Raw genomic sequence first — 23,249 nt, forward strand, 5'->3', positions numbered from 1 at the left:
AGTTCTCTAATTAATTATATCATTTTCCCCTAATTCCTTTTGGCTTTCAAGGGAGACAATCATATAACAGAAAACAAGGATAATTTTCTTCTTTATTTCCCAATATTCATGCTTATTTTTACAGTGCTAGTTACAACTTAAAGGAAAATATTAAGAGCTCTGAAATATGGCATATCTATACAATGTAATATTATTCAGCCATAAAAAGTAATGAAGTACTGATACACACTAAGCATGGATGAACCTTGAAAACACGCTAAGTGAAAGAAGCCAATCCCCAAAGACAAAATGTTATATGATTATATTTATATGAAAATTCCAGAATGGGGAAATCTAAAAGAAAGAAAATAGATTAATCGTTGCTTGGGGCTGGGGGTGGGGGAAGGATGTGGGGATTGGAGATGATTGCTACAGAGTGCAGGATTTCTCTTTGAGGTGATGAAACTGTCTAAAATTGTGGTATTGGTTATACATGCTAAAAACCATTGAATTATACACTTCAAATTAGTTAACATACATTTTAAGTTGTATAATATGTGAATTAGATCTCAATAAGACTTTTTAAAGAAAAGAGTTGTGATAACTTGCATCTTTGTCTTGTTCCTTACTTTAAAAGAAAAATTTCTAAGCTCGCATTTCAGATTTATATGATTTGGGGAATAGGCTTTATAGAGCTGATCTAAAGCCTCATTCCCAACATTTTGTGCCTTGATATATGTAGTGAGGGAGCTGGAACACCCCATAGAGTGTTTCTCCAGGAGCTTTTGCCAGCTGACTTTTCGTAGTTCTATCAACGGAAAGCACTGGTGGGACGCTACAAGCCTGGAGGATGGAGGAAGCAACCCTCTTCCTATCTTTGGCTTCCAATAGCGTATCTGGCAGTAGGAGCAGCGAGCATAGCGTCAGCTTGCCACAGTGGCAACAGCAACAGCCAACAGCAGCAATTGTGGGTGGAGAGGGCAGGCTTCTGGGTCCTGATAGCAGCTGACTCCAAAGAGCGGGGCCTCCGTGGCATGGTGCCCTGCTGGGAAACATTGTCCGTCAAGCCTGACAGTACTTGTTATTTTGTATAGGGATTCTTTTTAGTTACCTAACCTTCTTTGCGCCCTTCCATTAGCTTGTAATCAATTCCCATATTAAACTTTTTCTGTTTTACTTACGTAGAGTGGTTTCTCTTTTCTTGAGTGAAACCTAACTGATGGAGCTAGTAAGGGAATTTTTTTCTATTCAAATTTTAACAGTAATTCTTAGCAGAATGGATGTTCAATGATATCAAATGCTTTATTTGCATCTATTAAGGGGATCATATTGCTTTTCTCTATTGCTGATGTACTGATGAAAATTATCATATTAAGAGATTTCCTAAGAATTAATCGTTTTCACATCTTAGTTTAGGTGCCACTAAAGACAGAGCCAGGAGCAGGTACATTGATACAGGTTATCTACTTGGCAGGTGAACCCAGGAAACTGGAGTGAGAAAGTGAGGAGAGGGAGACAGAGAAGGAGGGGAAAATTAAAGAGTGTGCTGATGAGCCAAGTGACTACTGCCAGGAGCCAGGGTTAATTCCTCTGGGGACCCTCAGAGGAAGTGTGCACAATGCACCTTGGCACACCTCCTCACTGAATCTTAATCCAAATGGCTGCGAGTTGTTTCTGGAATTTTGCTTTTCCTCTGCACCTCTGGGCTGGGCCTGTCTGTGGACTGAGCAAGCTCCTAAGGCTTGGAGAAGCCTGAGGCAGAAGAGCGGGGAGACTAGCTGTGGTGGGAGCCAGAGGTGGGCTGATGGGGTGCAGGTGGGGCACCCAGGCCCCTGCAACACCTATGTTACAGGATAAACCCACCTAGTCCAGCCTGCTTGGTTCTTTAAATCTGACACTTCTTTATCCAAGTTAATGTTACATGTGCTCTTCTTTGAGTGCCAGCATTCTTATAAAATGAATTGTGAAGCTCTGAAATATTTTAAAGTGTCTCTTTCATGTAAATTTTCAGGACTGCTATAAAACGATTTGGATCCAGTGCTTTTCTGGAGGTTAAGTCTCTGATGACCTTTTACGTGTCAAGATGTCCCTTCCTTTGCTTTATTCAAATCAGCCTTGGAAATGATGTGACTGATCAGTTTTATGTATGGGAACCAGCATACTTGGCCAAAGGACCAAAGCTCGGCTTCTACAATTCATGTGGAAAGAAATCACAAAGCAAAATTTTCCATCAGGTTTTGCTATAAACGGATATAGATGCAGATCATAGACATGGGTATGGATTTTTAAATGTGTTTATGTCTGTCCTGGAAAAGAATATTGAAAGAGTACCCAAAGATCTGGCCCACCAAAAGGCCACAGAATATTGCCAAATTTCTCAGTTGATAATAATGAATAAAAACAACTGAGTTCTTCACACTAGGTATTTCAGTTACAGTAGATTAGGGCATAGAATATTCTCTATATAATAAATACAGAAATATGCCTGAGGGAAGAGGCAGCAAACGCAAAAGTGGAGGGGTCCCTAGAGCACCAGCAAAACGTGTTTACATTTGGAGAAAGTTCATTTTTTGCTTGTCATAAAAAACAAATTAAGATTTTGCATGAGATGTTTTGATTTTCCCTTTAGTGCAAAACCATTTTTCCTTAAATAATTTACCTAATTGACATGAAGAACTGCTATCAAGTCTTTCTCCTCCAGTTAGAGCAGTGAGAAAATTATTTTACATCAGCTGCTGACAACTAGTATCCCTCTCAGGGGCACATAATGAGAGAACTGTCAGGCACAATGAGTGTCCAGTATGGAAATATTTAATTAATGAGCTCTTGTCTAGCCTCTAGGTAATTCTCCACTGTCCTAAGGATATATAAAGAGCACCCTCTGATCAGTCCAGGGAATTAAAAAAATCACACACACACACAGTTGCTGCCAAAAGAATTTCAGTTTTCATTTTTAAAAATCCAAGGTACCTATAAATTCCATGGGCCTATTTTTTAACATGCTTAAGAATTTAGAGAAGCAGACTGCCATACAATCTAGACTTCCTATCTTGTATCTTAGAGCTTATATTGAGAAAGACTATACAATATAAAGCTACTGTGAATCCATTTTCATATAACTTTGTGGAAGTCACTTTGTAATTTTGTAATTAAAATAGTACTTATATATATGAAATAATAGTAATGCAAATATGTATAAGGTTTATGTTCAGTGTATTCATGGACCCCTAGTAATATTTTTATGGTCCCCTGTTTGGGAAACATCCATACTCTGGGTTAGAAAATGCCAGTTTGCTCTGGAATTTTTCTTTCTTACATCAAGAGTAAAAGGCTTTGCTCTTTCCTGGGGAATCTTAGTCTTTGCTCATGAATTTGCTTACTATCATTTTAAGAACAATGTGTAGAGCTTTACTCCTAGGAGCTTCTTTACCTATGATTTGCTCTACAAAGTGCTGTCTACAAAACGGCTGGGGCAGAGAGTGTGGGGGGAACCTCAGAAAGCTGAGGTGGGGAGATGTTCTCTCTCATGGAACATCTCAGTCACACAAGTCAATTAATTCCCTTTTTGTTTAAGCTAACAAATTTGGGTGGTTTCTGTCATTTGCAATTAAAAGGATCCTGCCTAATAAGAACAGGGGACAGGAGAACAAAACTCCAGGTAAGAACCTTATTTCGCTGAGTCTAGACTGCACCACTGCTCCTGTACAGAGTGGAGGGGTATGATGTGCAAAGGGCTAAGGGTGGCAGCCCCCCACCTAAACAACACAGAGCAGGGGAGGAGTCTTCCACTAGCAGCGACACATAGACCGCAGCATTAGTGTTGGTTAAAATGCAGAATCTCAAGCCCACCCCACACCTACCTAATCAGAATCTGGATTTTTATCAAGATCCCCCGATGAGTCACATGCACATTAACATTGGAGAAGCTGCTTTTCCTGGGAAAGGTGCGGTGGGGGATGACGTCCTTAGAGTAGAGGGAAGGGTAAAGACAACAGATGTTCACTCAAATGCAATTGTGACTTAAAGCAACTTCCTTTTGGTTAGACTTTAGAGAAAATGAGAAATGAATCCCTGTTCTGAGTAAATTTTAATGCTCATTTTAAAAAACTTGTAGTTTTCCTTGCAATTTATATTTCCTTTATAGTTCCTATTCTCCTTTATCAACGGCTTGTAAGGATGAGGTTGTGGCAGGAACTCTTCTAAACCAACAACAGCCTCACAAGCCGATATAACCAAGGCTGTCATGATATAACCAAAGCTCCCACAAATTTCCATAATTTAAAAATTAAAATAAAAATCAGGCTGTGCTCTATAACCTGGAAAATATTTGGGGTCAAAGTGGTTACCACAAAAAAAAATTTGTTCTTATCACTTCAACTCAGAGCCTAGAAAGTACAAAGAGCTATTTATTCTAGGCAAGTTACTCACCTGCTCTGTCTCCCTTATGGGGTTGCTGGGAGGATTAAATGATTGATATGTGGGAACTGGTTAACAGTGTCTGGTGCAAAGCAAGTCATCAATGAATACCAGCTATTATTGTCACAGTGTCCTCCATGTATAGGGCGGGAGGTAAGGAGTGACAGTAACTGTAGCCAATGGCAATGCCCCAAAGTGAAGAAGGTGTCAAGTCCTCCTCCTACATCCCCAGCCAACACATCCAGCAAACACACACATTCTCCTCCATAATCCAGAGGAGTGAGTGTTAAAGCAAGGGAGACTAAGGAAAATGACAATTGTAAACAACCACCAAGGTGTATGGTCTGAATTATTAGGACTACTTCTGCTGTGATCATAGCCAATTTATCCTTTGCCTTAATTTCTCTACCTGAAAAAAAATTAGCCAATTTATTAAATTGCTGCCCAGGTGAAAGGTGCTGTTTGTGTCAGAAAGTGTTACAGATTAACAACCTTCTTAACCATCTTAAATATTAGCAAATGTTCCAGCTTACAAAGTGCTACAGTTTTAGTATCCTGGAAAACACTGCAATTTGTTTCAACATCCCTAGCTCTTTTTACTGGATGTTCATCAGTACCATTCACCGCGGAAGCCTGGAAAATGTGTGGACTGTGCAAGTGCGCCATCTGCTGGCCCTCGAGACTCCGACCGGGCCGCTGGGCAAGGACACGTCCAGTGCAGCTGATAAACGAGCGGACTGTTAAGAGCAGAGACTAGCCAAAGCTGTCCCCACCACCTCACATCTTGGTGCTGTTATCACAGTGAACACATTTCTGTCTCAATGGAAAGTTATTTTTATGAGTGTGTGTGTGATATTTAAATAGGTAAACTATTCTTTGTACTTACATTATAATCTAGGGAAAAAAGATAATTTATTGCATCTCAGAAATGGAATGACTGAAAGAAATAATCTATTCCAAATACATCACTTTTTACATGAGAAAAGTGAGGTTTTGAAAGCTACACAACTTTTTCAAGTTACTTGGCCAGTAATGGTAGGACAGGATCCCAAGGCTCCAGCCTGGACACTTAGTCCTGCTACCGTGGAGAAAGTGAAGGAGGGAAGAGATATGTGCCAAAACAAAGCAAACTTTCCAACCAGTTTCCTGGGCCTTCTGCATACATCTTACTGATATAGTCACTTCAAGGATCGTTTGCAAAAATCATAACTTGTCATCTTATATCCATGTAAGAACTTTCACCTTTGACCATAGCCAAAAGCAAAAGCCCTATTATGGTTTTACTGTACTTATCAAAGACAGAAAAAATAACAGGTAGGGACAGGTTCTCTCATGATTCTTTTCACTTCTCAAAAAGACGAAAACTTGGCAGATTTAATCACAACATCTATTATGCTATTCAATGGCAGATGCCAGGCTCTTAGTAGGCAGACATCAGAATGGAAGCAAGGGCCTTTCAGGCCGGAAAACCTAGATTCTTACTGTTCTGGCCAGAGAGAGGTCTCCTGTAGCTTACACAGGCCAATTACAAAACAAACAAATGGTCTTAATCTAATACTGATTTATTTGCCTGGGTCACCTGCCACCCAGCCAGCCAGGAACACTCATTCAGTCTCGGGCACGGTCTGGAGAGATGCCGGTGCCATCCAATAGAGGGCAGTGGTGCACACATACTTGTAAGCCCCTGCTCTGCTGTCCCTATCAGAAGGGTGTGTACATTCTTGCAGCTCTTAGACTGTTCTGAGTGGAGCCATTTTTCAGATGCCAAAATCAATCTTAAAAATCAACGGTCTGATAAATATGAATCATTCATTCATTCTCATGTCCCCCAACTCAGGACTCCAGTTTAATGTTCTACCCCCTAAACCTCCCAAATCAAAGTTATTTTATTTACATCACAGAGACAAGCCTGGAATTCATCTGAAAACAAGGCTGACAATGTTCTTGCCACCTAGCAAAACAAAACGCACTAAACACAATCGAAAAAGTTCCCAAGGGAAGCAGCTTCAAGAATCCTGAAAATCATACCGATTTTTGTTTGTAACATGTGAAATTATTACAAGTATGTTCACCAAGAGGACTATTGATGGATGACTCACAATTTAGCTAAATTCAATGAACCACACACTGTGCCTATCCCAGTAGGTGACTCATGCATTTTTTATTTCAAGTAGCAAGTGTTTGCCAAAAACAGTGTTTAAAAAAAGTAATGAAAATTGTTCTGAAAGCGCTCATGAATAGGGCAGGACTACCCACCGATAGCCTCATTTGTACTCTGGCCACTTACACGGGATTTGGTTGGTCTGCTCAGTCGCGCTCCACAGAGAGAATGCTCACCGCAGCCATGCTGGCAGGCTGAGGGCTCACCGGGCGTGGTTACTTCCCCCAGTACCACGTCTCAGGCAAGACCTGGCATATTTGGGGGGTGCCCCAAGAATGTGTGTGTTTAGGGGTACACATAGCTCTTGCTAAAACATATTGAAAATATATTCGATTCCTACCTGTCTTTTACTGAGTTTACTTTTTTTGGTTAAAAAAAAACCATCTAGTTCTCAGAAAACAAAACTGGGAGGATAAGAGTTCACCCAGAGGAAATAATGCAAATGACTGCTGGGGAAGAACGGTGAATGGGATTCACTTCATTCTGGCCGTGAATGTGTTCATATCTACAGACTGGGCTATTCCCAAAACCCTCCGTGAAGGTCCCCCTTCCTCAACCTGCCTCTCTGACCATCCGAAGGAAAAGTTTGTAAGCCCCACTGACCTGCTGATTTTCTCTCCACCCCCCCAGCGACCTGCTGATTTTCTCTCCCCGCCACCAAAACACTGAATTCACTCATCACCTCATACTTGTAAAACTCAGAAAAACATTATTGCATATTTATTTGGATACTTTAATAAACACTCAAGGCTTTAAGGCATTTCAAGGGAAGGGACTTTAACCCTTACAAATGCTTTTCAAATGATGCGAGGATGAGAGGAAACAAAGCTCCTAACGCTGCTAGTATTTATTCCTAAAGATTATTACTCTTTTACATCACAAACACTGACCATTTTTCAGGTTACAAGTTGGCTTTTTAGGTCACTCATCATTTCAGGCAAATAATAATGAAATATGCACTATCCTTTTAAAGTCCCTAGTGACCTTCCTCCCCCTGCACTGTGGGCCCCACTTCTTCCTATAACCAGGTTTTAAAAAAGAAGTGCAGTAGGAACTCAGTAGGCTGACCCAATGCTTCACTTTCTGTGGTCACTCCATATAGGTTTTTGATCTCTTGTTGCTTAGCAACATCTACATGGATACAATTTCCATCTAGTGGTGAAATCAAGTATTTTGGCCCTGTTAACATCAAGGTAAGCTGATCACCAGATGCCCTACACAGCATATGGTATTTGGGTGCTATGTTATCCTTAGAAGTAGGAAAAAAAGAGATGGAAGAGACTTTTTTCTTCTTAAATGTTTCTTCTCTGTTCTGCTAATCAATGGCTGCATAACAAACCACTCCAAAACTTAGGAGCCTAGGAAAATTACAGTTGACCCTTGAACAACACAGTTGAAACTGTGCAAGTCCACTTAAATGGAGATTTTTTCAATAAATATATTGGAAAAATTTTTGGAGATTTGTATCAATTTGAAACATTTCATTTCTCTCTCTTTATTGTAATAATACAGTATACAATACATATCAAAGTATATGTTAATCAGCTGTTTATGTTGTCTGTAGGGCTTCTGGTCAACAGTAGGCTATTAGTAGTTACGTTTTTGGGGAATCAAAAGTTATGTGTAGGTTTTCAGCTTCACTGGGAGGTTCAAGGGTCGACTGTACTAATATTATCTCGTAGAGTTCTGTGGTTTGACTAGGCTCAGCTGGATGGTTATGCCTTTTGGTCTTTAGTACAGTTGCAGTTAGAAGATGGCAGTGGAGGCTGGAGGCTCCTGAAAGCAAGGCTGGGCTGAACATCCAAGATGGCTTCTTCTCTCATGTGCCCAGTGCCTGGGCTGGGATGGCTGGAGCAGCAGGCGATTGAGACAGCTCTCAGTCCACACAGTTAGTTTCGGTTTCACAACGCTGGCTACAGGGGTAGGGTTGGTAGGAGAGGCAGTGGGAGTGGTCCACTCTTGAGAAGGAATCTTTTCACTGTTTAGGATTGCTTGTGCATGGTAATAATAAAAGGCAGAATGACTTTCAGTTGGTTTTAATATAGTTTTAAACTCTTTATAGACAGTGCACCCCCTTATTCTCTACACCCTGGGTGAACCACTCCCACTGCCTTAGTACACCGCTGCTGCATGACCTGGGTGTCTCTCAGGGAGTTGGACTTCCTACCTAGGGACTGGTTTTCTCCAAAGCGAACATTTCAGGAACACAGGTGCAAACTATGAGCCTTCTTATCACTTAGCCTCAGAAGTCATGCAGTGTCACATTCACTGGATTCTATGAGCCAAGAGCAAGTTGCACGGCCACCCCAAAGTCATGGGGAGAAGACCAAACAAGTGTGAGCCCTGAGGGGCAGACTTCGTCCGTGGGCGTCTTCAGAGACGGCAAGACACATTCTCCATTGGTGGTTCAGAACCATGCGATTATTTAATGAAAGCTGAAGGTGACTGGGTTTTAACTGAGGATCCTACTATAACTTTCAAGGACTTTGCTGAAAGGGATTTTTAAAGTCAGGATTTTACCAAGCCTTGGGGATCTTCTGATGAATGGCTTTAATTATTTTTTGCTGAGGTTACAGAACATCGAGTAAATAGTGCCAATCCATTTACTTCACATTAACCTTGGTACAAAATTCTCTCAAATGTCTGTATTCATAACTCAAATCCATTTCTCACATGTACTCATCTGAACAATTGAGAACTTCCCAAAAAGGCCAAAGAGGCATAGCACCCTATTATAACTTAAATTTTCTCACAGAGGTCTGAGGCCAGCTGTGAATAGAATCTCCAGATTTCCTCTGCACATAAATTATGACCAGCCTGAATGTCAAAATCCTTAAATATTTCTTCAAATAGCAATAACAAACCCTTTCTATGTGCCAGGTACTGTCCTCTGGGCTTCATGTATATTAACTCTTCCAAGTTCACAACAACCCTATGAGGTAGTAGCCATTGTTACTCTCATTTACAGATAAGGAAACAGAAGCCTAAAGAAGTTAAGGAATTTGTCTCAGATACCAAAGCTAGCGATTAGGAGTAACACTGCAGTCTGATTGCAGAACCCAAGCTCTTAATAACCATGCTATTATGCTCAATAAATCACAGAGTAGGTATTGCTGGACAAGAAGGAAAATACATGAAATCATGTACCAAATTCTTAAGAAAAGTTTCTGCAGTCAATATTTAAATTAGCCATATATTTTAGACATGTTGTTGGATAGGACAAATATGACTTGCTCTCCACATTCAAACAGATTAGTTCTTCTTAGAGAGATAAGACTAATACTTAAATAGTAAATGAACAGTATCAGGTGGCACTATACATAAATAAGTCCTAGTGTATGTGCTGATTTAAACCTAAGTGTTGTAGGAATCCAGGTAGAGTCAGAGAAGACGTATCACTAGACAGAGCACTTTCTTGTTCAGTCAGATTACAAACTCATGTTTTCTTTTTACACATGCATTGCTCTCTGTGACTTTCAGTCCCTCTGTAATTACATGATTAATACTAAAAATCAGACCCATGGCTTTATACAGCAGCCGGATTTCAATAGACCTCCTTCACAAAGAAGCCATTACTCTTCACAGTTAGGATGTCATGAAACAATAACAAGGATGAACTAATGTTTTTAAATGTTTAACAAGAGGTGACTTACTGTCTCAGATAATGGTTATCTTTGAGGGGGAAGACATCAACTGATTGGCCTGCCTTGGCTTGGCTCTGGGAACGAAGCACCCTTGTGGCTGCCACATTCTAAACTCCAAATCCGGCTCTGACCCTGGGCTGGTCAGTTAACTTGCAAAAAGAACAGAAAATAAAGGTAGAGATCTTACAGGTGAATAATGACACTGAAAATCTATTATTCTATGGTACAAAAATGCTAGACACTGGATTTAGGCTAAAGCTATTCGTTGGGAGCACTGACCTACTCAAATGTATCTTCTTTAAAGAAAACTCAGGGTTAGGAAATGAGGGTGCTTTAAATTAGAAACTATACATATTTTACTAACAATGCACAAACTAAAAAACCAGTATTAGGGGGAAAAGCTAGACATGTAATGTGGAAAAACACTTCTTTGCTGTCTCTGTATGGAAAATAAAGTATGACATCGTGATGAAATTCAGTTGATTTATTCCTATCACATCAAATAGGACTACTTGAAGAAAAAAATCATAAAGTGTCAGCAAATAATGATTCCTACTTTCAGTGGTAAATGAATATCTGACACAATGATATTAAATTGCTCAAGACTAGACTCTGAGAGCATAATAAATTATTGCAGATATTAAACTTTGAGCCCAGAGCATATAAAAAAATTTTTTAGGAGGAGATTTAAAAGAATCAGTTATATTAATTGAGAAGTCCTTAAAAATGGATTCAGCAAATGCTGCTTAGTATTTTCTAAGCACCTTATTAGCAAGGACATTCAGTGGTTAAATTCAAAATTTGACACCTTTTGATTTAACAACAGCTAGTATAAGAGCAGATATTTTAACATTATGTCTTTTGGTGACTTGTAGGAAAACCTCCAGTGATTGAAAACTACATGCTGGCTTTCATTACCAAAAGAATTTAACACAAGTATATCTCAGATTTTTTAAAGCACTGAAAGTACACTCACAAAGAAGAAATCGGGATAAAGCTGTTGCAAAAACAGATAAAATATTAGGCTGATCATTTAACCTATTAAAACAATTAGGTAATTGCATCATTATAAGAAACATAATCATATGTTCTTGATGCAATTCATTGTGCGAACCCCATTAACACTAGATGTTAAAAGGAAAACAATCCATTTACCTTTAAAGTTTACAGAAGAGCAAAAATCTTTTCATTTCAAATTCCTGATAAACACCAAACATTAAAAGTCAACAAAGGTCCAGTAGTCTTAGTGTTCTAGTTTTGGTTGAAAGTGAAAACTCCATTTAAATCCAGTCACAGAAAAAAAGAAGAGGAAATCTCTGGCTGAAGTTTATACTATTCTGCTTCAATTCTCTGGAACCTTGTTAGTTCAGCTTTCATAATTATAGGAAAGGTTCTCATCACCATGTCACAGAAAAGTTATGTTCTGGTGCAGGCTTAGAATTGTCTTATTGTACTTCCCATACTTTTAAAAACTGCCTTCAAGATTTGTCTTCTGCCAGGAATCCAGGATTCTGCCCTTTCCCAAAGGACCGTGTGCCCAATAAGTACACTGAGGCCTTCTAGCTGGTACTCTGGAGACACCAGGTGTCTGGCTTTTGCTCTTGGAATCACCAAGCAACTCCCTCTGTGACTCTAGAAGTCCTTTTAAGGCTTGGCATGATTCTTTCATCTGTAAAGTAAGAATAAATTCATCCATCCTCTTGCTCAGAATTATGGTCAACCTCTGGGAAAAAAAAGAGATCATAACTTCTTACCTAATTTGTGACTCTATAGCAAGATTGAAAGTTCTCTGAGAAAATTAAGGTAGTAGTTTACACAGTCTTTAACATACTACTAATAATGGTCCAACAACCTCTTTTTGGTTCCATTCAAAACTCTTTAGGAATTTACATTAACCCCAAACTGGAAACCACCCAGATATCTATCAACAGGAAAGTGGATAAATGGATTGTGGCATATCTGTACAATGGGAGATCACTCAACTGTAGAAAGAATGAACTAATAATACATAAAACAACATGGAAAAATCTCAGAAACATTAAGCTAAATAAAAGAAGCCAAACTCAAAAGAGTACATACTATATAATTCCATTTATATGAAAACCAAATACAGGTAAAACTAATCTATGGAGATAGAAATGAGATTATGATTGCAGAAGGGGATAGGATAATTGACTGCAAAAGAGCACAAGGGAAATGGGGTGGATGGATGGAAATTTTCTGTCTTGCTTGGATGATGGTTACACAGATTTATATAATTATCAAAACTCACCAGTGTGAGCACATAAATTCTGTGCATTTTATTGTATGTTACTTATACGTCAATAATCTTCTCCAAACAACTCCTATAGGAGTTAAAACTTGCTGAGGACTTTTCCCCAGACCATAAGAATTGATTTAGAGTTAATAACAGTGTTTACCTCTGGGGAAAAGAAATGGGGACAAGGATTAGAGTTATTGGTCAAAGGGAATTATAGCTTTATCTGTAATATTTTTCATGAGTTTAGCACCCTGCTCTTTTCACTTAATACATCTGGGAGATCAATTTTTATCAGTATATGGAGCTGCATCATTGCTTTTGAAGGTTATATAGTGTGTCAGCCAGGGTACAATCAGGGAAGCAAAACCATTTAGAGTTATGGTATTAGAGATATACTATAGGAATTAGACCTCATAGAAGTGCGGGAGGAGCTGGGGTAGTAAAGGTCTGAAAGGGAGAGTGACATTTCAGAAAGGTCAGCAACCAGTCAATCTAAGAAGACAAGCACATCCTGCTGCTAAAGGGAAAAAGGGGAAACGTCTACGGGAAGCTGTTCCTTCTGAGGGTCTGCAGCCAAGCACCAGTGAGGACATGGAGCAAAGGAGAATGAGGCCTTGCTGGAGGCCACCAGGACCCCTGCATCTGTCTGTCACCACATCTCAGTCCCATGACCCTAGGACAGTAATGGTGTGTTCAGTTCCACCTGCTAAGGCTTCCATCAATTCTTCTTTCAGCCAGTTCTAACAGAATCCTGTAGGGAAGGGGATTCTGGAAAAGTTCTGGCTTTACCCAGTTAACACAGTGCAAACTACCACTATAATATTTCCTGTATGACTTTACCATAATTCAATCAGTTCCCTGTTGATGAGCATTTGTACAACTGCTCTGTGCTGTTACAGCCACACTGCACGGATGTCCTGGTCCGTACCTGGTCACGCCAGCAGGAATGCATGTGTAGGAAACATCCTCAGGCAAGGACAGTCCAGACTGCTCCACATGTCCATTCCTGGTTATGTGGCCATCGAGGTGGGACTCCAAAATTGGACCCCGCCTGGTGAGGAGCTGACCATTTGAGTCAGAGAATAGGTGCCATGACTTGTGACTCCACCAAACTGCATTCACCAGGCAAAGAAAAATAATCCCCAAAAGGAAGGTGGACACTTTCTATACACCAGGGTTTCTCAGCCTCAGTGCTATTGATATTTGGGGCTGGATAAGTCTTTGTTGCCACCCAGAAGTATCTTCTGGAGGAAAAAATCACCACCACCCTCTTGAGAACCACTGGAAAAACAGCAAGTTTCCACTGTAAAATATTTTTGTTGTGAAAGATAAAGCTTATTGGGCATGAAACAGAAAGATAAATTTAGAAGTAGAACTAAATCATTCTGCATAATAAGGAAAGAACCATCTGGTGTTTGAGGGTGACTGCCTGAGTATAAAGGGGGCAGATATCAAAGAAACAAGTAGTGAGGAACAGAGCCTAAAAGCAGTCCTGTGCAAGCTAGGGAAATAGTATCAGGAGCTGGAGTGTGCCCCAGGAGGGACTACTGTGAACAATCAAGTAAACATTGTGTTAATTTGTTTTTCTAATTTGTAATTCTCTCCTTTACAACCAAATGTTCAGGAAAAGTATTTTTACACATAACTGCCTTATTTATGTAAGTGGTACTTTGGGGATAAAAAGAAAGAGGGTGGCGTCCAGAGATAAAAAAGAGGATAGCAAACACAGAGACAAAATGCTGCAAGGAAAAAGAATGTCCTGGGGCACAAACACCTGCATGAAATCACAGAAATACAGGGAAGGAGGCTCTGCACTTCCCACTTCACATGGAATAGAGTCTTGAGCCATTTTAAGTGGATATTGAAGGAAATGTTGACCACAGGAGGTGGGTGAACTTAAAAACACATTGCATGTATTTTGGTTATATGCATAAACAAGTCTGGAAGGGTGTACTGAGGCCTGATAATGTAATTAAGAGCATGTGTGCTGGAGTCAGATGGTGTTTGAATCCCAACTGTGCCACTTATAACTATGTATCTTTGTGCAAGTTATTAAAGTCTGGGAGACTCCACTGCCTCCTCTGTAAATAGGGAAATCATACCCACTTTGTAGGGTTGTCATGAAGATTAAATGAGCTACAATTGTAAAGTGCTTAGATAAGTGCTTGGCATATAGTCATTGCTGTACAAGGGCTTTTAAGTAAAATAAATAAATAGACATTAAAGTAAACAGTGAGTTTCTAGGTAATAGGATTATGGGGGATTTGAGTTGTTTACATTTAATACTCATTTCTGAATTGTTTAAATTTTCTACAATGAGACTGTGTTACTTATAAAATCAGGAAAAAAATAATAAAAAGATTTCCATTTAGAAAAAATGCAAACTATTGGTAAAGATTTTATGCAACAGGAACATATTCTTTTCCATGACAAATGGTAACATAATCTACTTTTTAAAAAATTTTCTATTGAAATATAATTCCTAGATTTTAAAGAAGTTCAAAACTGGACATGTACCCAGCTCAAGATTCAACTTTTCTATCATCAGAAGACAAATGACTAATGAACAATATTTGTTCAGATTCAGCTTGTGTTTCTAGAGTCTGTTATCTTTAGGACTCATTAGTAAGACATAATATGCTTGAATCATACAAATCCTGCATTTCTTAAAAAGGAATGCAGACTGATTCATTATTAGTGAATAATTAAAATCGCTATAAATATATAACATTCTTCTTTAAAATACATTATATGGTTAACAAGCAGAACTCAGTCCCATTTGGACACTATAGGGACATGCCTATTAGATGCAAAATGCTCACATTTGAGGATCTTTACAAATTACCACATAGCTCTAAATACATCTCTGACTTTTTTATACAGGTTGAACTTGGTTTAAACTAACATAAAATCCACATATATCTGTTACACTTTTGCCCTGTATAAGGACTGTATCCAGAGCTTCTCAGGATTTAAAGATGAACAAGCTACTATTCCTGCTTCCTGAGTGGCTTGCAGTCTACTTGTGAAGACCAGACAGGTTCCACGGCTGGCGGGAGCAGAGAAGAGGCAGGAGAGGAAGGAGGTTTGTAGTGGGGGAGTGTGAGCTCTTCCGCACCTACAGCCAGTACCAGTAGTCCAGCTAGCCTTTCTTTCCTTCTGTAACTCAACCTAATCAATTACAGGAGTATAATAGCCCCACCACCTATGCAAATGTGGGGCCCAGGAAACACTCTGGTAGTTTGTGTCCTAAGGTATAGAGAACGCCAGGTTTTACAGTTTTTATCATGGGGGTTATAGAACATACAGCCCAGAATCTAGCCTTAGATTTATAAACAGTAGAGGCACAAAGAGCATTAAACAAAGCAAGGATAAAACACTACTCCAAACTAGATTATTGACCAACACATTAGGAGCCCTCACTCAGTCGTTTACCTCCATCTTCCAGCAAATATATCCTTCCACTATTTTCAAAATTACTTCTCTCCTCCCAATTCCAACCATGTGGTTATGATGGGAGTTGGCATGTCCTCCTATGATCCTGCCCTCTTTGTCACAGCTGATTGGTCCAAGGGTGAGCAACCCCTGAAACAGCCAATCACAGTTATTTTCCAGTATTCTCGGAAATGCATTTGAGGAAAAGAGTCAGTCTGTCTCCCTGATGGAAACAGTGGTAAAATGGGAAATTCCTAAGCAAGGTGTCAACAGCCCTGGTAACAGCCAAGTGGAGAAAGCTGCTTGGCAGTGGGAGAAAATAAAGCCAACACCAAGAGAAGTAGAAATCAAAACAGAGAGATGAAGGCCTGGAAAGCTAGAGTTTCTTATTTAAGGATTCCACACTGCATTTCTGTCTGCCCTTCTGTGATTTGGTTGTTCTACTCTTCTTTCAGTTATATCGGCTACCCTGAGAACATGGATTTCAGACACTTGTTTAAAGTCTAGTGACTCAGGTAACTGTTTTACAACCCAAATCAATTCTGGAGAAATCCTTAAATATGGCTTTGGTACAGCCAGCCTATTACTTTACAGAATAAATTCAGCATTATAATGACATTCTATTATATAAATTGTTGTAATAGGTTTCTCTAATTAGTAGGGGTCTCATCACAAATTTGTGTGATGGATTTTTATCACTGGGCTATTGGGTTACTTTGATGGAAGGACTCTTACATTTCCTCTTCTTTCTTCTCTTTTCTTCAACATTGCCTTTTATTAGGGGGCAAGCAGCAAACATCAGGAATCCTTTGGTCAACCTCCTCTACCCAGTGTAAATTGTCCTGAATATAAATTATTCCTGGTCATATTTCATAGGGTCATTGGGCTAGAAGGAATCCTTACTTTTATAGACCTTTTGTTGAAAGCCATCTTAAGACTGGTAAAAACTTGAGTAATCAAATATGTGTAAATGCAATCAGTGCAACCTCTTTGGAACACTTCTAAATTACTACTGTCAATCCAGAAAAGCAATGATGCTGTTTTCAGTATCAATACTCTCCACATTCAGTTTGGGAACTCTAAACTCTCACCTTTGTCAGTCCTTTAGGTTAGAGACCAATATGCCTTAGTATAAAAAGTACAATAACAATATTAAAACAAAGCAGTAGCATAAATAATAAACCATGCAACCTCATTTTGTTTGTGAAGTAAGTGATTACAGTATTGCTGATTACCTGCAGGAGGTGAAATGCTACCAGTGGCAATTGCAGTAAATTAACTGGGGTTCATTGGCATACTTTCAAGAATTTAGAATGATTTATGGAATGAGTATTAATGGAATGAAAACCTTCATTCTATTTCCTCAGCACATGGCAAGCCAATCTAATTGTTTTTCCTAAAGCAACACAACAATCAGATATTCAAGCTGCCCATTATTTCTTTTTATCCTGGAAGAAGCAAGAGTCTTGAGAGAAGAAATCTAGGAAAGTCCTGAGATTTTCTTTGACTTTTATTAGATTTCCTGAGCCTACAGTATACATTTGAAAGGCAGGATTTAACAATCAAAATGATTATATTTCTAGGTAAGCACAGTGCCCAAGAGAGAAAGAAGCTTTATGTTAGTAAAAAAAATATTTATTGGATACCCACTATGGACTAAAATCTGGGCTAGGCCCTCCATTTAATCTTATAACCTGTATAGAGAGAAACTAGCTCTGAAAAAAGGTATCATATCATAATTAAAACTAATTTGTATAGTGTTCAATCCAAATGACTAGTCAAAGTGTGATCTGCTGACCAACAGCATTAGCATCATCTGGGAGCTTATTGGAAATGCAGAACCTCAAGCCCTACCTCAGACCTCTGATCAGAGCTGCATTTGGATAATATCCCCATTTGCACATTAAAGTTTGAGAAGCACTGATCTAGCCAACTCCCTTGCCTTATAATTGAGGAAAATAAGGTTCAGGGAGGTTAAGTGATGTGTCGTCACCAAACAGCTAGTTAGGAACTCAGCTGGGACTCCCAGGTCTCCTAGCTTGCAGGCCAGTGGAACTCAGGGTACAATAAATTTCAAAAAGAGGAAGTTAAGTGTGTTTCCTTCCCTCAAATGACCATTGATTATTCCCATCATCTCTGTGTAAAGCACACACAGAGGGCCTAAGTGAGCCCAATCACTCAGCCTCCTCCTGGCACCCTATGTAGACCAGGCTCACACAGCCTTGTCCAGCTGATACTCAAGCCTCAGCCCTCCCTGGAGGGACTTCCCTGTTCACACGTCTGCACCAGAACCTTTGCGTGGGGCCCAACTAAGCAGCCAACTGCTTCATGAAGGCTTTCCCAATGACTCCAATCCTCTTCAATCTTTCCCTTCTTAATTCAGATTTACCCCTAAATTCTGTCTGCATAGTACATTTTATACAGTTTCTTATTATGCCTAACACATTCTTTAATTTTCTGCACTACACTTATTGGCAAATGATTATATCATGATAATATAAATGCAATTTTTTTCTATTGCTTTTTTCAGAAATTGTATCTATGTCATTTTTCCTAAATAGGCTGTTCCATTTTAGCATATTCGACTATCACACAATACCAGTCACAAAAATAATCCTAAACTCTTAATGGTGGAAGGGACCAAGCTCTTTCTCAATGCAGGGACACTTAACAGCCATTCAGTTTTTACTTTCAGACTTTCTGTGTTAGGAAGCTCTCTATATTTTTAAGGCAGCAATTTTTTTATTCTGAATACTTTGTTAGAAAATTCTAGGCTGAAAGCTACTCCCTCTAACTTCTATCATGTCCTCTGAGATACTTTAGAACAGGTCAAAGTTCTGCCCTTTGATGTACTTTAGAACAGGTCAAATCTATCTTCCACAGGCAAGTGCCACAAAAATTTGAAATAATTTGCCAAAAGTAATTTGACAACACAGGGCAGGCCTAGCTTTGTGTTGTCAGAATGAAGATCTTTTCATTTCAAGCTGTATCCTGCATTTCCTACCCCTATACTTCTTAATGAACTCATGCTATCAATAAATTGGGTTGAACACCTATTCTGTGGTAGGCTCTTTGGAGGGAGTGCATTTCTGGGAGTTAATAGGACAGAAGGAAGATAACAAAATCATACACATCCCTGACACTGTGCAAAATGGAAACCATTTCACAGTGGAACCTTGAGGCTATTTTGTCCCATTCTGCATTTCTTCCAGGGCTTCCTAAGCTGCCAAAGTGTAAACCCCTCCAATAATTGCTCCTCTGCCTACTCCCATCATGATTTGGTTCTATGTTTCTTCCTGGGCAAATCATCTTCTCATGGCTGCCCTCCTAAATAACTCTTTCCACAATGCCTTCTAAAATTCCCACTCCAAAGTAAATAAACTCCCCCAAACCCTCAACCATTTCCCAGAATGCTTTCTTCACCTGCATGCTAGAATTTCCAAGGAGAATTTCCAGCTGCTTCCCTTCCTATTAAAGTGAAGGCTGCTCATTTTCCCAACACATCACAAAGCCACGGAAGGAGGGCTTGCCATCTTAAGCTTCCCGGTGGCCTTTCAGATTCCTCACTTAAACCATTCATTCATTCATTCATTCATTCAATAAATATTGAGTACCTCCTAGTTTCAGGCACACGCTAGGGCCCTTCATCTAGCATGTTAACATGGTGTTAATATGGTCTAGTTGCAGGAATAACTATAGAGTCCTGTAACAGGACTCTTGTATAAAGATAATCTGTTTTTTCAGGGCAACTCTAACTGAGGCAAAAACTACTGAGTTGAGAACAGAATTTCAGTTGCATCCATGAGTTTCATTTGCCTTCCTAGCAGATTGAGACACTTTCTTCTACTTCATTATATTACAATTTGGGGGGGGGGGAATTTCTACTTTCATAAATTCAAGAAAATAAAAGATTAACAAAAGAAATTAGTAATGCTAAAGGCTTATAGAGTTCTATCATTATTTAAAAGGAGATACCTGAGAGCAAATACTATTTTGAAGATGTATGAACTTCTGCTTTCTTCTTAATGATGCAAGTCCCAAGGAAGCTGGTATTTGCAATTTTCCCCCATTACTTTCAACTTAAGAATCTGAGGACTAAGGGATAGAATGGAAATATGGGAAATTATTATGGCGGCTTTTCGTGAATTTCACAAAGCTCCAAGGGCCAACTGACTGTAGGAATCCCCCTGGTCAACACCTAGGCACGTCCACCACTCTGTCTCACCAAGGTCTTGCCACTTCAAGGAATCTTGCAGCATAACCTCATCAACCATGCTGCCCTAAAAAGTCTTCAGTATAACTATGCAATTTCTTTGTGGCATTGTTTTATGTTTGTTGGCTTTTCATTCTCCAAGCAAAGCTGTCAGAGAATAGCGACTATTCTTCCTACTTCTTCTATCAATGAAAAAGTTATGCAATCAATACACATTGAATTGAAGCCTCTCAGTTTTTTGTTGTTGTTGTTGTTCTCATTGGAATATACAGTGTGTCAAGAACGGGTGCAGAATCTATTGATGGAGGGCTCCATATCAAGGAAGCCCCCTTTTGACTCACCTAAGATAGAGGTACGTCTAAACAAGCACTTGATAAATTCTTTTTAATGATAATACACTAAAAAAAAATTACAGCATTTAATAGCTGTTTGTCACATATACAAATATACAAAATTTTAAAACAAGAAAGTACAAAATAGACAGGTTTGGTATTTACTGAGGTTGAAAGCTGGCTTTTAAATAGCTCCACCATGTTCATGGGCACCATATAAGTGAATCTGAATTTCCAAGCAGGAATGTTTTCCATTTCTGAATATATGAATAAATGAGTTGTTCTAAGGTGTTTGCAGTACACTCTCTTTTTTCTCTCTCTCTCTCTTACACACACACGGTTTGATCATTGGCAACTTTTCCCTGGATTACTCAGTCTTGAGTCAAGTATGTTCACCCACTCTGCCTTTTACCAGTGCCACCTTTTCATACACCAGTAACTATCTGGCACAGGGTGAAATCATGATTTAGCAAAGGGGCAAGTAAGAGGTGAAATGGAGTGCTATCTCCCCTAATTGCTATTTAAGTGAGACAATAAAAAGGATGAAACAAATTAAATTAGCTAAGAAGCAAGAGCATCCCAATGAACTGGCCAAGATAATCAACTTGAAAAATTAGCTATTAAACCTCCATACATGCTCATTTTCATAATTTTTTGTGTGTGCTTATGAAATACAACCCCCCATTGAAACTGCTGGGATGAAGGTGCTCTTCATTTCTTTGAGATAAGTAATTTGCAATTTGCCTTGATGAGTTGTAAGTGAGTTCTTTTTTAATGCCCTATTTCATCAGTTCCGATTTCAGTGTGAGTGTGTTTGGATTGGGGTTGAAGAGATATGTAAAAGCGAGAGCAGTTGCTCAAACTAATCACCTTTCTGAATTCTTCCACCTGACTTTGTTCTCATTTCCAAATGTATGTGCTAGACTATGGGTTTTGGTTTTTATTATTATTATTACCTTTATGCATCATCATCATTTTAAGTACCTGATCTTGACTGATTTTTAGACTACTTTCCATAAAACTTTTATGATATTTAATAATTTCTGTTTTTTTATCTCATCATCCCATGTCTCTCAGTGTTAGTTCCTTTTACATATAGGTCTTTATACTTACAAACACCTAAGTCTTTATCACTCATGGTGGTTGTTGAAAAGACCACAATCATTAATGTAATCTGCATACAATAAATATTATGCTTAATTTTACCCAATAATTCCAATTTTATAGTCCATTGAGCTGTTACTATAATACAAAATACGCAGCCAAGTGAGTTTGAGATTCTCCTTTTGCTCTCACTTTCTACTTGCTGCTTCACTAAAACTTAATTGCTACCCAGGGAAAAACAGGTATTGGAGCATATAACTTAGATGGAAAAAATTTTAATAGAAAGAGAGCAGTGAATTTGGATGATTCACAATCAAGAAATGTGAGAATGGCTGTCCTGAAGATTAGCTATTCAGAGAAGAATGTTTTAATTGAAGACTATGATGGCTAATTTTATGTGTCAACTTGACTGGGCTAAGGAATGCCCAGATAGCTGGTGAAACATTATTTCTGGATGTGTCTGTGAGGATGTTTCTGGAAGAGATTAGCATTTGAATCATTTGACTGAGTAAAGAAAGGTGGACATCATCCAATTCGTTGAGGGCCTGAATAGAACAAAAAAGCAGGGGAGGATGAATTTGCTCTCTGCTTAAGTTGGTACAGCCACCTTCTCCTGTCGTCCAATGTGGCATTCTTTGTTCTCAAGCCTTCGAACTCACACCAGAACTTACACCATCAGCTCCCCCGCCGCCAGTTCTTGGGCCTTCAGACTTCAGTTGACACTTACACTGGTGGCTCCCTTAGTTCACAGGCCTTCATGTTTGGACCACAACGACATCACCAGTTTTCCTGGGCCTCTGGCTTGCAAAGGGCAGACTGTGAGACTTCCCAGCCTCCATAAGAATGTGAATCCAGAGTAAATTTCTTTATGTATATCTGTATATGGGTTCTGTTTCTCTGAAGAACGCTAATATAAAAGTTAAAAACATGTCTTTTTTTAAATGGATTATTAATGTGGCCTACCCCTCTTTTTCTCGAATTATCTTCATGGACCTATTTTTTTTTTTCACATCAAATATTTGAATCTACACCCAAGGAAAATAGTTTCTATAACCTTTTCCCTCTATATGTGAACAAGCTACTTTCTGAACTTAGAGCAAGATTTAATAATCTCAGAACTCTCACACCAGAATTCCAGAGGTTCTACACTGTGTGTTATGGGGCAGCTTAGCAATAGGGGTTCCACAGGCCCTGGGTTGCAGAAAAAGGCCAAATTTAAGTCTGGTATTGAGAAGACCATTTTTCAAACTAAGTGGCATTCTGCATGTTCATTCTTATTTATTCTTTATCATTTCTAAGAAAGAAAAGAAAAGACCAAATGAAGAGGGAAATTCTAAATCAAAAGGAGATGATACCTCAGGCCAAGTGTCTGATATTAGTATCAATTTTAGATAAATAGAAAATGCTTAATGGCATGCAATTAGATTAAAATACATTTTCACTAGAAAGACAATGAGTTCTACTTTTTTGGGGTAGTAATAAATAGGGACCCTTGGTAGATACACATTTGTTAATATTAACTTCTTTTCACATTTTTTATTTCTTCATCAGAGATAGAGTTATATGTGTCCTGGTTTACAAGTGTACTAAAACATTTAAAATGCTAAGTAGATTTACTAAACTGTCACACCACCAGATGTATTTCTGTCTCATTAGGAGTCAACATATTAGATTCTCAATAAGACAAACATCTATAGTTATTGGT

The sequence above is a fragment of the Manis javanica genome, chromosome 8 (genome assembly GCF_040802235.1).
Source record: "Manis javanica isolate MJ-LG chromosome 8, MJ_LKY, whole genome shotgun sequence".
NCBI classification, from domain to species: domain Eukaryota; kingdom Metazoa; phylum Chordata; class Mammalia; order Pholidota; family Manidae; genus Manis; species Manis javanica.